Source organism: Prunus avium, chromosome 8, assembly GCF_965620075.1.
Source record: "Prunus avium chromosome 8, drPruAviu1.hap1.1, whole genome shotgun sequence".
Taxonomy (NCBI): Eukaryota; Viridiplantae; Streptophyta; class Magnoliopsida; order Rosales; family Rosaceae; genus Prunus; species Prunus avium.
The window spans coordinates 27,863,754-27,881,275 of NC_142291.1; positions in this window are offsets into that span (position 1 = coordinate 27,863,754).

Here is a 17,522-nt window from a genome sequence, read left to right on the forward strand (position 1 = left end):
GCATATGTGGGGGGTCAAGCCTAGGAATGCTACTGGGAAGATGCAAAGCCCCAACCACTACACGGTGGTGCCCATCCGGATGTATGTGCTTAACTTAGAATTGAATTGGACTATGTTTTGCTCTTGGTTCCTATATTATTTGCTTATATTTGAAGGACTATATAAGGAATTATAAAACACGTCCGTGTGCTTATTCAAAAAGAAACCGTAAAACGTTTCCCAAACAAACCTTAAATATTATGTTTCTTCTTGAAAATATATATATATATAACTTTTGTTTCTTTCCGTTTTAAAATGAGAATCTTTCATCCACATGCCCTCTTAAATTACTGTAATATGCTCTAGTTTCTTCAAAGAATTTCGTTATTTTCAAAAAAAAAAAACACTTGAGAATTTCGTTACATAAAATAAATATTTTCACTTATTCTTTTTTAAGTATTTTTCTTTAAAAGATTTGTAGTCAAATTTACAGCCTACAGAAGTGGATTGGGCAATCAAATTGGAACTCCTTTACTTAGAGCCTAGCAGAAAAGAGAACAAACAGACATTTGTCATGACTCAAATAGAAAAATAATTAGGTTTCTAATTTTTGGCCAAATTGCATGAATCATCCTTTGCTTAGAATTCTTTTTTCTTTGAGTTTCATCCTTATATAGTTTCATTCGTTACTAAGACAAAAACCAACTAAATTTTATTTTTACAAAATGAAAATAAAATAATTACAGAAAATTAGCTAAATAAATAATAAATAATAAAAGCACCTTTGAATCAGAGTTGGTATGTGGCTGAGCACATTGCAGAGAATCTCTAGTATATGTTGCCGTAGCAGCAAGTGGTTGGCATTAATGAAGGATGATTTTGGGAAAGAGAGTGAGAAATAAAGGCCATGAGAAATCTGAAGAGGGACGAAGAGATAGTGGGTATATAAGTGATTGGCCAGCATCGTTGGAAGATTTCATTGCGAGCGTCCGTGGAGGACGGAGTTGAAGGCATCGATGGTGTGGAAGATGGAGAGAGTGGATACGAGAGAAGTAAATTGGGGGAAGTAACCGGTTAGGGAAATGTTTTTAATTTATAGTCTCCTAGAATCAGCCACCAAGCTATTTGGTCGGCAGCCCCAAAATAAGGAAAACGACACAGTTTTAATACTTTATATTCTTTTTTACAGGAACCGCGACCAAAACAATTGGTCGCCAAGTTTCACAAAATATTTGGGCGGCATCTCACAAAATATTTTCGCGGCATCTCAAATTTAGAGACGACGCAAGCAATCTTAAAGACGAAATACTGTGGTTGCCAATAATTTTCAAGCTTAAAGGCGACCAATCTTAATATTGGTCGCCAATTCCTCCCCTAGCGACCAAATATTTTGGTCGCCATTCGGACATATTTTATGGTCAATTAGTTCATAAATCTGACGAAATTATTGGCGACGAATTAAAAAACTTCGTCTCCCATAACCCTGTTTGGCGACCAAATTTGGATTGGTCGCAAAAGATTTCGTCGTGAAAGACCTTTTTTCTTGTAGTGCCAACAACGGCTTCAAGGATGATACTTTTTTGGCCTTTTCTATTTCCGTAATCACCTTGCCAGGCAGTTGGGCAATTCTTCCATTGCCAGTGCATGCAGTCGATGCTACCAATCATTCCTGGAAATCCTCGGGATTCGGCTTTTTGTAGAAGCCGTTGGAGGTCCCTAGGAGTAGGTCTGCGCAGGTAGTCCCTAGTGTACAGAGTTTCAACTGCATCACAAAATCTTACCAAGGCCTCCAATGTAGTGGACTTCCCCATCCGGGCAATCTCATCCACCTAATTAGCAGATGCTCCATACGCCAACATTCGTATAACAGCTGTAAGCTTTTGCTTCGGAAGAAGTCCGACAACCCAGCAGCATCACACTTTTGAACAAAGTATGCATCATAATTGCAAATATCATGCATGACTTTATTGAACAAATGGGGTTGCATTCTATATCGCATTCGAAAATCAACATCAGAGTACAAACAAGTTGGGATAAAATAATCTTCCAAAAGATTCTTACCCCGAGACTACCTATGTCTGTCCACATTCCGGCGACGGCCGACTTCTGAACCACGGCGGCGACCTTGGTTCTCTTCATCAAGCATAGCCACTGCTATGACAACTTGTTCATCTTCTTCTCTTTGCAACATATTTCTTTCATCTGCTTTACGGCTTCTCTCATTTGTTTCTCGCTCTTGCCTCTCCAAGCATCTCCTAAAATCTTCCATTTGAGAATGGAGTATGAATTCTAAACTCTCATAAATGAAAATATAGAAAGATGTGGTGTGAGAGGTATGAGCTGAGCCTCTGGATTTATAGAAAATTTTGGCCATATAGAGATGCCACGTGGCTTGATTTGATTGGATGAAAATCTTATCTGAAATTTGAAATTCGTCCGAAATTTGAAATTTATCTGAAATTTGAATTTTGAAATTTATCTGAAATTTGAATTTTGAAATTCATCCGAAATTTGAACCCAAATTTATCTGAAATTTGAATTTTGAAATTCATCCAAAATTTGCGATCAAAAATCTTATCCGGAAATTTTATCCGATTATGAATAGTCTTGACACGTAGGAACCCGAAAATCTTATCCGAAAATATTATCCAAATTAATTATTGAGGTAAAAAAATTTGTAAAAAAACAAAAAAATGAAATTCATCCGAAATTTGAGATCAAAAATCTTATCCGGAAATTTTATCCGATTATGAATAGTCTTGACACGTAGGAACCCGAAAATCTTATCCAAAAATATTATCCGAATTAATTATTGAGGTAAAAAAATTTGTAAAAAAAAAAAGAAAAAAGAATAGTAATTGCCCTTAGCCATGGCAACGGGTGGAAACACAAAATACTATTTGCAAGGGCAACTACTATTCACGTGAATAGTGGCTGCCCTAGCTCCCCCTTGCCATGGCAAAGGGCAAATGGGTGGCGTTGCTCTAACAGCCATATATAAATATATATCAGACCAAAGTCAAAATCAGATGCTGGAACCAAAATAAGTAAAGGCACACTGAAAAAGAATGATATTATGAATTTTCAATTACCAGTTCATCAGCGCCTTCTTCCATAACGAAACCATCACGGTATTTGCCCCAGATTTTCTCTCATCAACTTCCAGATAGGCATCTTACCAAGTCACACTGCTCCAACTCTTCAATTTCCAGATCGGGATCTCAAGCCGTAGCCTAGTATTTTGTGACCAGATGGCTTTGTGATTCACTCAAAAAGAATAAGAGAAAAGAGAAGAGAGAGAGAGAGAGAGAGAGAGAGAGAGAGAGAGAGAGAGAGAGAAGTGAAACAAAGCATTCTTTTTTCTCTCTTTTGCTTATGTCCAAGTGTTTGAAGTTGAGAAATAAAAAATGTGTTTTAACATTGGGCTGTGTGAAAATATCCAATGGAAGAAACTACCAAAAGCAATAAGTATCCAATTTAAGGCCAAATGCCAAAGCTGCTGAGTGAAGGGAGCCAGCCAAACTTGTTTGTGTTATTTGTGAATGGAGCCGGCTTCTTTTGATAAGTTGGGACTGATAAAAATGCCAAAATATTAAGGAAAAATAATGAAAAATACTTACACACTAATATCTATCCCAAATACCTTTAATAGGCATGGTGGGAGAATTAGTATCCAAAAAAAAAATCACTAGGCACTTTTATGAATTTGTATCTAAATAATTAGTGGCTAGTAGCCATATTTCTAGTAGTGAAATTGCAATTCATTTGCAATAAAAACAGTACACTATGTAGACATCAAAATGGTAGGATGCATCGCATTTATGGAAAACGACATAAAAGAGCACTCATTTCTCTTTTGCTTCAATTCTATAGTACAATTAAGTCTAAGTTCTCTACTCTTTCAAAGGGCGAATCTCGACAGAAAAATAACCAGTATAAGGGTCGTAAGTAAAACCACAATTTGCATCGCGTTTCGGGCACTCAAATTCCAAGTGTTCCCCTTCCTTCCCACATATTGAACAATCCTTGAGAAATGCACGTCCTAGGCTTGTGCCACAATCAGCACAACGTGAATCTCTAAAGAGGCAGCCACATACAAGACATGCAACCACACAACTCTCGCCAACAATTGCGTCCTTTGGGACTTTATACTTGTAAGAGCATTGGTTTGTTGGGTGCTTATTCACCTTTAAACAATACTTACATTCACCTGTGTGCGAAATTTGTAAATCCATTGTTAAATACAACGAAAGCAATAAAAACAATCATTTTTTAAAGACAACGAATGCATGAAGATGATAAAACCCAAAAATCAGTATTGTGAGCATATTACATAGAATAACAACAAATACATAGATATTATGTAAATAGAGAAGCCACATGCACTTTTTTTTTTTTGGTCCCTAAAATCAAAAGCATACCAATAAGATTAGGACGGAGATTAGGACGGAGGAGGCTATTGCTTAACAATAATATAGTTAGACTATCACTAGTACTAAAAAAATTCAAAAGCATACCAATAAAACATCCTTCATCCTCTGATTCTTCAGTCTCTGATTCTTTATACTCTGATTCATCAGACTTGCTCCCTATTTCCATGCAATTACATTGTTAAATACAAAAAGAAAAAAATAAAAAGAAAAAAAGGGTGATGATGTCAAAGAAGTTAGAAGGAATGACATCTATGATCCCACTATATTATTAAATATCGGTTTTACATCATGCAAACACCAAAGTAACTTGGCTGGAGAAGTCATCCTTTTAACATATGAGTTATTTTCCACATGACAAAGAATAACAACAAATGCATAGATATTATGTCATAAAATAGAGAACCTCTCGTCTCTAAAATAAAGAGCATACCAATAGAATTAGGAAAGCGGAGGCTAGACTATCGATTGTATTCACGCACACAAAAAGCAAAAAACAAACAAACAAAAGCATACCAGTAGGACTACGAGGGCCCTCGAACAGATAAAAATAAGTACGAATTTCTTCTTCCGTTAGATCTGATAGTTTTGTACTCTCTGATTTAGTCTTTGGTTCTTCAGTCTTGCTATCTGTTAGAAGGAATGACGTCTATGATCCCGTCAACAAATAACTAAATTATTAAATATCGGATATCCATAAGGCACACACCAAAATAACTTAGATAGGAAAATCATCTTTAAAAACTAATTCAAAATTTTGGCATAACATATGTCCTCTAATTACAGCAACAAAAATAAAAGAAATTTCATATAATCTTCCTCACAAACCCTAATAATTAAAATCAATAGCATACATGAGCCGAAGGACATAAGGGAGGATATAATAACAATATTACTGAGTGGAGGCAAGGGCCTTCACTGGACCCTTCCGCCCCTGCTACTGGACAGACCAAATGTGAAATATTTTCAATGTACAAAGAAAATTTTTCATACACAAAAGTTGTGGCATAAAATTTAAAGCCCAAGTAATTAAATTGCAGATAGTCTTGGTCACCCTTGAATTAAAGGAAAAACGAAAAGCATATATACATACCCATTATTGGCGTATTGCAATTGAGGGGAATTGTAGCTGGCGAGAAAAGGTCCTTTCCGCCGCCGTCTTTATTAAGCACTTCCGACTGGGAATCCAATTTCAGCCACTCCAAAGATGAGACGCTGTCCATGGTTGTGTAGAGTTTGGTGTTTGGCGCTTTGCGGTTGCGAGAGAAAAAACAACGGGCGGTTTGGGTGTAGCGTGAATTGTGAGAGAAAGAAAGAAGGGGGTTTCACTAAAACACCCAAAATGGGAGCTGAAATTATAAAAAAACCCAACACCCAAAACACTTTATAAACACACCCAAAACCCATCATTACACACACTCAAAACCCATTTATAAACACACCCAAAAAATATACAATTGTTGATTTTGGGGTTGATTTTGAGTGTGTTTCTATGTTTAAATAGTGTGTGGGTTTTTTTATAAATACATGCCTAGGATTGGATTTATTTATAATAATCTAAAGAAAGAATGCGTTTCTTACTTACATGTTATATAGGCGGTTTGGTGGCTTGATTGAATAACCGACCATATTAGGACCATATTAATCAATATTATTTTTTCCATTTAAGTCTTGATTAAATAAACAAATACCCCAATGCACGCATCTTTAATAACTAGGGCATTAATTTCTAGTTTTGATTTTCCGATTTGGTTTGGGATTTTCGTTTCCTCAACTGGAGCAGGAATATTTTGGTGATTTTGTTTTACGTTTCCTTTTGCTTTTCAAGTTTGCGCTAATACTTCCAATCCAATCCCATTCCCCTCTGTCCTCCTTCCTCTTTTCTTTCCATCTCCTCCTTGGACTCCTCCTGCTCTGTTGCATGCTCAAGTCCTCACTTTATTTATGTTTTCTTTAACAATTATTTTGTGTGCTAATTTGTCTTTAACCATTGGTTTTGCCTTTTCTTTTTTCTCTTTCGTATCATATATTTTGGAACTCTTTTTAAAAAAATTTCATTGGAGTAATTATCTGCAATGATGGAGTTCCTTAATGTGGCTTATAAGGCTCGTTTGCTTGTATTTTTTCTTCTTCTTCTTTTTTCCCTTTCTTTTTGGTCCCTCCATATACTATTATTCTTTTGTATCTTTTTAGTTTTCAACATACCGGAGCATGCAAGAGACATACTTGTATATGAAATGTGAAAGCTTAATGAAAATGTCTTATTTTAGTCCCAAACAAAATCATGTTAAACTGCATATGATATGATTTTAGCCCAAGACTTCACATATGTTAGCGAGATCCTAGTGTAATTAGGAGATTTACTTCCTAGTATATTATGATTTTACTTATTTCCCTTTTTTGTATTGATATTATGTAATTAGGACTTTAACTTATTTCCTAGTATAACCCTGCTAGGGTTTGTAACCTTGTATTATAAATACCTCATTTCGGAGAATGAAATATATCTGAAAATATTCTACCCACTTTGTTTGACTTGGCATCAGAGCTGACTTTCTGGTGACCTGTGTGTGTTGTGCCCATCCGTGTTCTACTGTGTGCCCTAATTTCTTTTAGGGTTCTTGTGTCTGTGCCTGTGCCTGTGCCTGTGCCTTTGCCGTGTTCCGCTGTGTACTATGTCGTGTTCGTGCCTCTACTGTGTGCCTCTACTGTCTTCGTGCATCTGCCGTATTTGTGTCTGTGCTGTGTTCTGTTGTATACTCTGCGTGATTTGTTGCGTTTCTACTACAATCATGGGTGATAATTCCATTGTTGGTGGTGCTACTGCTGCTTCTGCAAATTTGCGTGTTTCTGACTCTATTCCAGGTACTGGCTTCAATACTTGGAAAATTGACACTGGTGCTTCTGATCATATGACTTATGATGCTAAATTTTTTGATGAGTTGTCTAGTAACACCCGTGACCCATACATAACTAGTGCTAATGGCTTGCCCTCTCCAATTACTGGCGAGGGTACAATCTCTCTCACCCCAACTCTGTCCTTGTCTCGTGCGTTATTAGTTTCCAATATCCATTGTAACTTGTTATCTGTTGGTCGATTACTTAATACACTTAATGCTTCTGCTACTTTATATCATACCCATTGCTCTTTTCAGGATCTCAAGATTCACGAGATGATTAGGCATGGTAAACGGATAGGGGGGGTTATATTATTTGACATTGCCTTCTGCACTAATTCGTGATCGTGTCGTTAATATTGTTCAAAGTTGCAGTGTCAAAGACAAACAATAAATTTGGTTATGGCATCGTCGCTTGGGACACTCGTCATTTGGCTACCTTAAGCGTCTGTTTCCATCTTTATTCCGCTCCTGTGATGAGTCCAGTTTCAAGTGCGAGACATGTATTTTGGCCAAGAGCTATCGCACTTTGTTTCCTTTGAGTGACAGTAAAGCTGCAAAACCTTTTGATTTAGTGCATTCTGATGTGTGGGGTTCGGCTCGCGTTACTTCGAACGGATTTCGTTGGTTTGTCACTTTTATTGATGATTGTACTCGACTTACTTGGGTTTTCTTGCTGAAAAATAAACATGATGTTGCTTCCATCCTTCCAGAGTTTTCTACTATGGTGTCTACTCAGTTTCATGCTCGGATCAAAGTATTCCGGACAGATAACGGAGGTGAATATGTGAATAATACTTTGGCGTCTTTCTTTCGTGCTAAAGGTATTATTCACCAAACGACAACTCATTTTACTCCTCAAACAAATGGTGTGTCTGAAAGAAAGAACTGACAATTGCTTGAAGTTGCCCGCTCACTCATGTTGGATATGTCTGTTCCCCATCACCTTTAGGGTCATGCTGTTCTGTCTGCTGCCTATTTGATTAATCGTACTCCTAGCCGGGTTCTTGATTTCAAGACTCCGCATGATGTGTTTGGTGACCATGTTTCCCATGTCTCCGTTTCTAAGTTGCCCCCTAAAGTTTTTGGGTGTGTTGCTTATGTTCATGTCTACTCCCATCAACGGAGTAAACTTGACCCTTGTGCTCTCTGCTGCGTCTTCATTGGCTATTCTACTACTCAGAAGGGTCATAAGTGCTATCACCCTCCTACTCAGAAGGTACATGTTACTTTGGATGTCATCTTTCATGAAGAAGTACCATATTATGTTTCCCCCCTCCTCTTCAATTCAGGGGGAGAGGGAGAGTGAATTGAAGAGTTTCAAAGTGAAAAATATGGAAGATCTTGGTCGTGAAGAAGGAATCTCTAGCGAACAGGAAGCGACCGGTCGCTGGGAAGAGACGACCGGTCGCATAGAAGTGAGCGACCGGTCACCTTCCTCGATGAGCGACGACGATGCGAGTCCAACGATACGAGTCCAGCGACCGGTCGCCGGGTGATGTTTTGGAAATTTTTGGCTCTACCCCAGAAGAACGTGACAGTGATACTAGCGACTCTTGTGTAGATGAGATCGATACAAGACCCCCTTCTGTCCTGCCATTGCAACAGTCAAATCATGATACTGAGTCAAGTGAGGTAATGTCTGATGATCTGTCTGTGTCTACTTATCAATTACCCCACGAACTAGTCGTGGGAAACCCAAAGTACAATATTCTCCTGATATACATGCCAAATCTAAATATCCCATTAGCCATTATGTGACAACTCATCGTTTATCTAAGTCATATGCATCATATTTGTGTCAATTATCTAGTGTATGTGTGCCCACTAAGCTGCAGGATGCTCTATCTAACCCCAAATGGACGGATGCCATGAATGTGGAAATGGATGCCTTGAACAAAAATAAGACGTGGGATTTAGTTCCTTTGCCACAAGGGAAGAAAGCAGTTGGATGCAGATGGCTGTTTACTTTGAAGCATAAGGCTGATGGTTCTATTGATCGTTACAAGGCTAGATTGGTAGCCAAGGGGTATACTCAGACATATGGAGTGGATTATCTGGAGACATTTACCCCAGTGGCAAAGCTCAACACTGTGCGTGTGCTTTTATCTCTTGCTGCTAACCACGATTGGCCCTTATTGCAGTTTGATGTCAAAAATGCTTTTCTACATGGTGACCTCCAAGAAGAAATTTATATGGATCTTCCTCCTGGTATTCCTGTGACCTCTAAGGAGGGTGTTGTATGTCGGCTACAGAAGTCATTGTATGGATTAAAACAGTCTCCAAGAGCGTGGTTTGGAAGATTTGTTGCATCTATGAAAAAGTTTGGGTATGTGCAAAGTAACTCCTGGCAAGGGATTGTTGTTTTCCAAATATGGTCATACAGATGTTGAAGGGTATACTGATGCTGATTGGGCTGGTTCAGCTACTGATAGGCGTTCTGCGTCTGGGTATTTCATGTTTGTTGGTGTTAACCTTGTTACTTGGAGAAGAAAGAAACAAAAAGTGGTGTCTCGCCAACCACATGATTTCATTGAAATAGATCCAACGACTAAGCACCTCATTCCTCAAATGATGACACTGAATCTCTCAACTGCATGCATGGCACTATATATATATATATATATATATATTCTTCAGCAAGAATATTCTAATTGCCCCCAATAATATCTATATTCCTATGTGCATACATTGCTTGTCACGTGCGTATGTCCCCATCATTGACTTGACGCTAGCTCTTCAATTACTCATGTAGATTTTTTTTTCAAGTGCCCATAGAGATAAGACTTCCATATATAGGGCTCACCTCAATTAAAAATGTGGTTAGTAAAGTGGTACACGATTGTTTTTATATATGCTCAGATATTTAATTTTGCCAAAATAATGCATCCAACTAACTCAACCAAAAAGTTCCATCCAATTAATGATGTTCTTGGAATATTGATACAAAATAAATTAGGTGTTAAAAAGATATTTAATTTTGCAAAAATAATGCATCCAACTAACTCAACCAAAAAAGTTGCATCCAATTAATGATGTTCTTGGAATATTGATACAAAATAAATTAGGTGTTAAAAAATATTTAATATCTGAATATGATCTATTACGACAAAGACTCATCGTCACAATCATGGTGATTATTCAAAAGGTGTAACATCCCTGATCCAATTTAATTGATTTAATCAAATTCAATTCTTTCATGAAATTTCAATTTTGCCCTTGGGAGTAGGGGTACTTTGGTCACTTTAAGAAAAAAAAAAAAACATTTCTTGTATGGCATTACGTAATGGTGTAAGTTTGTGTTAGCTTATGTGAGGCCCCAGTTTAAGATTCGCATAGGGCCCTTAAAATCTGAAGACCGGCCCTGGCCAATACCCTACTGTAGCATTCATGTCTGTTATTGCAAGCCACCAATTTGATGTTTGGGTATCCTACAAAATAAAAAGTACAAATAAACAAATTAATTAATGCAATGATGTTATCATGATTAGTAAAAGAAAGCATTCTTGGGGCGCATAATGTGTAACGAGCATTTCTCCTTAAAGACAAATCATACTTAATAAGTGTGCATAATTTTTCTTTTTGTAATTTGCATATAAGGAGGAATGACTCTTTGTATGTAAGGAGACAAGTATTTTCTTCTTCGGCCTCGTCCTACTCAAGTTATTGTTGGTTTTTACCTGGTAGATAGTGAATTTCATATCATATGATGGTCCACCAATAGTAGACACAGGTGACAAAGGCATTTTTGGAGTAAATGTCCGGTCGATTTGTACAAATGCTGCGTAGAGCAAGTTAAAGCACCCTATCTTCCCATTATTTACCTGTTCATAAGCACAATTGAGAGGAAGCACATTAGCTAGTCATGAAGCTATAAAGAAAGAAAATTTTCACTTTTCCAAACAACAATTGGTATTTTTTGTAGGCTTAAGTGCTACAGTGCCCCCTGAAACATTGGTCAATTCTCACTTTACCCCCTTAAAGTTAAAGTGACCCACTTTGTCTCCTTGACCGATGTTTTGTGTCTCACTTTGCCCCTCACCGTCAAGTCTGTTAAAAATTCTGTTAAAAAAGCTGATGTGGCACCAATGGGACCCACTATTTGGCTAAACTAAGTGCCATGTGTGAAGAAAAAACATTAAAAATTAAAAATTGTCTTCTAAAATTCTTAATTTAACTATTAAAAATAAAAATAATACTTTAAAACAAAACAAAAAACCCAATTCCCCTCCCCCAACCCCATCATCCCTTCCCAGTCGCCATCACCACCATAACCACAACGACTCTTCCTCTCTCTTCCTCTCTCGCAGACCCAAGTTCCACCCCTGAAATTCTGTGCTGAATTTGTTACCCCACCAACTTCAACCTTTGCCACATCTCTTCCTCAATCCAACATCTTCCACTTTTAGCAAGACAAAACAAATATTCAATTAATCTTTCTGTGCATGCCAATGCCTTAATCTGTTACACCAATTTTAGAAACATGGGTTGTATAAAACTCAGACCACCCCCACCTCCAGCCGCAACCCAAGCCCCACTCCCACCCCTAGCCCTAAAACCCAGCAGCCCCAACCCTCCGCACAGTCGTCGACAACCCATATGAGCCTTGGCCTCTCTTTCTGTCGAACCTCCAGCAGCTACAACCCACCATCTCCATCTTGTTGAATTCGAAAGCCATCAAATTTGGTTGCAAACCTTCAAGTACAAAACAACAAAAACAATGAAATTTTTTTCTTTCAATTTGTTGGTTTTTGAATTTGCAGAGAGAGGGGTGGGTTGGGTTCGGCTGGGGTGGGAGTGGGGCCTGGGTCAGGGACTGACCCACAGTGGGGTCAAACGACCCTATGGACTACATGAACGCAAGGTAGAAGGTCCCTTTGAATTGGTGTGTGGCCCCATGAATGGGTGAAAGAGCAGGTTGCATATCTGAGGAAGAAGAAGCTGAACAGAGGTTCTGTTTTTTTTTCAAAGAAGCTAACCAAAACGGCGTCGTTTTGAACCAGCCCAGCGAATTTTTTTTTAAAATGCGCTGGCCAAAACGCCGTCGTTTTGGACTAGCTGCAATGAATTTTTTTTTAAAAAGACCTGGCCACAACGACGTCGTTTTGGTCCAGGTCTTTGAAAAAAAAAAAAAAAAACAGATTGTAACAGACCCTCAGAACTCCAAAACCCCCATTTCCTAAACCTCAAACCTAACTCCCCAATCTCCACCTCCCACAAATCTTTAAAAAAAAATTTGAACTTTTACACTATGACCCTACGAGATACAATTCCTGGGTCCGTCCCTGGCCTGGGTTGCCACTGATGTTGGGGGTAGTCTAGGTTGTTGGGGAGAAGAAAATATAGAGGGGAGAGGGAGATCACATAGAAAGGAAAGGGAGAGAGAGAGAGAGAGAGAGAGAGAGAGAGAAGAAATCTGGGAAGGGTGGCTTGGGGATGATGGGTTTTTTATTTTTTTAAATTTCTTATATTTAAATATTCATATACACCTAATTTATTAAGAGAAGGAATATTGGTGGGGTATGGGTGAGGTCAAAGCCCTAAATCCATAATTTTTAAAAGACAATTTTTAATTTTTAGTGTTTTTTCTTCACATATGGCACTTAGTTTAGCCAAATAGTGGGTCCCATTGGTGCCACATCAGCTTTTTTAACAGAATTTTTAACAGACTTGACGGTGAGGGGCAAAGTGAGACACAAAACATCGGTCAAGGGGGCAGAGTGGGTCACTTTAACTTTAAGGGGGTAAAGTGAGAATTGACCAATGTTTCAGGGTGCACTGTAGCAATTAAGCCTTTTTTGTATGATGTTAGATTGTCAGTTTGAACAATCAATCAAGTCAAACCTGATTTCTTTAACGTGATATAATTTAACAGGTTAAGAACATAACATGTAAGAAATAAGGGAATCACCACAGTCATTGCCAATCAATGCCTCATCTCCAGCAATCTTGCCGCTGCCAAATCTGACTCTTCCAGCAGCTTCATCGTCAACTCCTCAGAATCAATCAAAGGCTTCCCTTCCTAGTTTATCTTTATGTTGACTTTGTATAATAACTCTAATTGATCCTGTATTCAATCGCATATCTACTTACTCTAGTTAGCATCATCAAATCTGTATATAAACTTTGTACTGCTCATTGTATTAATCATTTAGTGAATACAAAAACATCTTTTCAATATTATTCTTTACATGGTATCAGAGCTTTAAAGTCCAACGAGTATATCTTCTTGATCCTCCTTTCTTTTTTAACCTCCACAATGAGTACTGAGTCCACACAGACCCCTGAGCCCAGCCCCACCATCACTCCCAGCAGTTCGATGATCAGCACTGACACCTCCAATTCGTTGATTACACTCAACGCCGCTGCCCAAGTACCCGTCAAACTCACGCCACTAAACTATCCGTCATGGCGTGCACAGTTCAATACCCTCCTATTGGGGTATGATCTTCTGGGCTATATAGATAGCACTCATGCTTGCCCTCCCAAACCAGCCACTGCCTCCCCCACATCGCCCCATACTCTTTGGGTGCTCCAAGACCAATTATTGCTTCATGCGATTCTCGCTTCCGTGTCCGAGCAAATCATCTCTCTTATCGCCACCGCCACCACATCCAAGGTTGCTTGGGACAAACTCAACCAACTCTATACCAGCAAGGCTCGATCCAGAGTCATGGGCCTCAAAGAGAGCCTCTCTCTCATGCGACGCGAATCCAAACCTGTTTCTGAGTACCTCCAGCGTGTCAAAGCCATAGCTGATGAACTCGCTCTCATTGATGTCCCTCTCTCTAACAGTCATTGCCAATCAATGCCTCATCTCCAGCAATCTTGCCGTTTCTCTCTCTCTGATGTGTTATGTGTACCTTCCATTCGCAAAGATTTGATCTCTGTTTCTAAATTCAATAAACAAAATAACACTTCCATTGAACTATTTCCTGATTTCTTTCTTGTGAAGGATCTGACCACAGGGGCGGTTCTTCTCCGAGGCCCGAATAAGGATGATGTGTATGAGTGGCCCCGCTCCGTTCGACCAATGGCTATGGTGGGTGTAGCGGCTCCTCAATCTGCGTGGCATCAACGTTTAGGTCATCCTCATCATCGTACCCTTCTACAAATCCTTCAGTCTGCGTCCCTCCCTGTGTCCTCTAAATTTCCCATAAATTCTTCCTGCGTCTCCTGTCAATGTAATAAAAGCCATCAGCTCCCATTTCATGTTTCATCTCTCAAAAGTAGGGGTCCTCTTGACATTCTCTACAGTGATGTTTGGGGTCCCACACCCTGCTCTTCTGTTGATGGTTTTCAGTATTATGTCATTTTTGTTGATCATTTCACAAAATATATTTGGTTATATCCAATTAAATTCAAGTATGATGTGTTTTCTGTTTTCACAAAGTTCAAAGCTCTTGTTGAGAATTATTTCAAAACTAAAATTATCACCCTTTACTCTGATGGAGGCGGTGAATTTGTGAAATTAAAAAAATTTCTTGCCACCCATGGCATTACCCATCTCACCACCCCACCTCACACACCTCAACATAATGGTATGGCAGAACGTTGTCATCATCATGTTGTTGAAACTGGTCTTACCTTACTCCATCATGCTTCCATGCCTTTATCCTATTGGTCCAATGCATTCCAAACAGCTGCCTACCTTATAAATCGCATGCCTACCCCCACTCTCCAAAATATTTCCCCTTATACTGCTCTCTTTGGCCAAAACCTTAATTACCAAAAACTTCGTATTTTCGGCTGTGTGTGTTAGACCATCCCCAATGAGGGCTCTATTTGGGGCTCAACCACCACAAGGCTCCAATATATACAAACTCTCTTTAAAAAGGCATCCCCAATGGTGCAAATTTGGGGCTCTAAAACTAAAAGCCCAACTGGAGTAGTAGCTAAATGTATGACCTTGGTTGAAGCCCCTGAAACCGAGTGGGACCCACCAATTAAAAAAGCTGCAGCCCACTTTTGTGCTATTTCTCACTTGCCTGCGACTGTACAAGGCATACTTGCCTTTAATTTGGTTGTTCATTTGCACGTTGGCCCACATTAACCAAATTTACAAAGCTGTGTCGATAGCTCTATTCCAACGGAAATAAACAGGCAAATTTATGTCCAAATGTTGATTTCCAAATCTTGTCCAAATTTTGATTTTTTTTGGTTGAAATGTTCACACACAAAAAAAACTAACATACCATGAACAAACATTAAAGTAAAATAGTTAACCAAAAAAATAAAAAAAACCACGTAAATCAAATTACATCATAAAAAAAATATAGAGCCTCCCATTGTGGGAGAGATTCCTTTAGAGCCCCAAAGATTCCATCGGAGCTCTAAATGGGGCTCTATAAACTCTTTTTAGAGCCCCAACCATTGGGGATGGCCTTATCCCTGGTTACATCCTTACAACTCTCACAAACTTCTTCCTAGGTCTCATCCTTGTATTTTTCTAGGTTATTCCGTCTCACAAAGTGCGTATCAATGCCTTGATCTGTCTACCAACCGTCTCTTCCTTTCTCGCCACGTCCAATTTGACGAATCCACATTCCCATTCGCTACTCATGATCCTACTGCCTCTCGTGTCTCCTCTTCGAGTCTTTCTACCTGGTCGGCCCTTCTTCCCCCTCTAAGGTCCGTTCCTCTCCGCCACGCCACCACGCCACACCCTCCTTCACCGCCAATCGACTCGCCACCATCACAGGGCCCTTAGCCCTTGCCATCCTTGTCCTCAGAGGAGATCCACTCTCTAGCCCCTTATTTCCCTTTTGGCACCCCTTCCGGCACCCCTTCAGGCATACCTTCCGGCACACCTTTCGGCAACCCTTTAGACACACCTTCCGGCACACTTTCTGGCACTCCTTCAGGCCCCCCTTCCCCTTCTCCAACCCTGCCATTGCCCTCCTTAGACCCGACCCCGGCCACCTCATCATCCGTCCAGCACCTCCCCACATCTCCCGCTCTCCTGACCCACCTTCCCCATCACCACATCCCATTACCGCTCCCAATCATCATCCCATGATTACCCGCTCTAAAAACAACATCTTCAAGCCCAAGCATCTCTACGCCGTAACCAAATATCCCCTTCCCCCATCCTTGGAACCCACATGTGTTTCTCAGGCTACTCGGGACCCTCTTTGGCGTGCTGCAATGCCTGCTGAGTTGACACCGTTAATTCGTAATGGCACATGGGAACTTGTTCCCCCAAATCCTCGTCACAATCTTATTGGGTGCAAATGGGTGTTCCGCATCAAACGTCATCCTGATGGCACTATTGACTGGTATAAGGCCCGCTTGGTAGCTAAAGGGTTTCATCAACCCCCTGGCATTGATTTCTCTGACACTTTTAGTCCTGTTGTGAAACCCACTACCATTCGGGTTGTCCTGCATCTCGCCCTCTCCTCTGGCTGGCCTATACGACAACTGGATGTTAATAATGCATTTCTTCATGGGTCCCTTACTGAAGATGTGTATATGTCTCAGCCCCCTGGCTTCGTTGATCCTAATTTCCCTAGTCATGTGTGCAAACTTCGCAAAGCTTTGTACGGCCTCAAACAAGCACCGCGTGCTTGGTATAATGAGTTGAGCTCGTTCTTGCTTTCTAATGGGTTCCTAAATGCACTCTCTGATGCTTCTCTCTTTATTTACTACCGTGAAGGCGTTGTTATTTATTTTCTTGTATATGTTGATGACCTTGTTGTCACGGGAAATAATGTCTCATTGGTTTCTCAGTTTGTTCACGCTTTTGCTAGAAGGTTCTCTGTCAAGGATCTTGGATCTCTGAATTATTTTCTCGGTGTTGAAGTTGTGCCTACTACCACTGGTCTCTTTTTGTCTCAACACAAATATATTTGTGATCTTTTGAGCAAGGCCCACATGGATGGTGCCAAGAAAGTCAGTAAACCCATGGCCACACCTGATTCTCTCGTGCTTCATGATGGTTCTCCTCCCACCGATGCTACTAAGTATCGCCAACTAGTTGGTGGTCTTCAATATCTCAGTCTCACTCGCCCATACATCTCATTTGCTGTCAACAAGCTATCTCAATTCATGCATCAACCATCTGACATTCATTGGCAAGCTCTGAAGCGTCTCCTTCGTTACCTTAGAGGCACCATCTACCATGGTCTTCTTCTCAAACGCTCTCGCACTACTACCTTGTTTGCTTTTTCCGACACAGATTGGGCCGGCAACCGTGATGATCGAACATCCACCACAG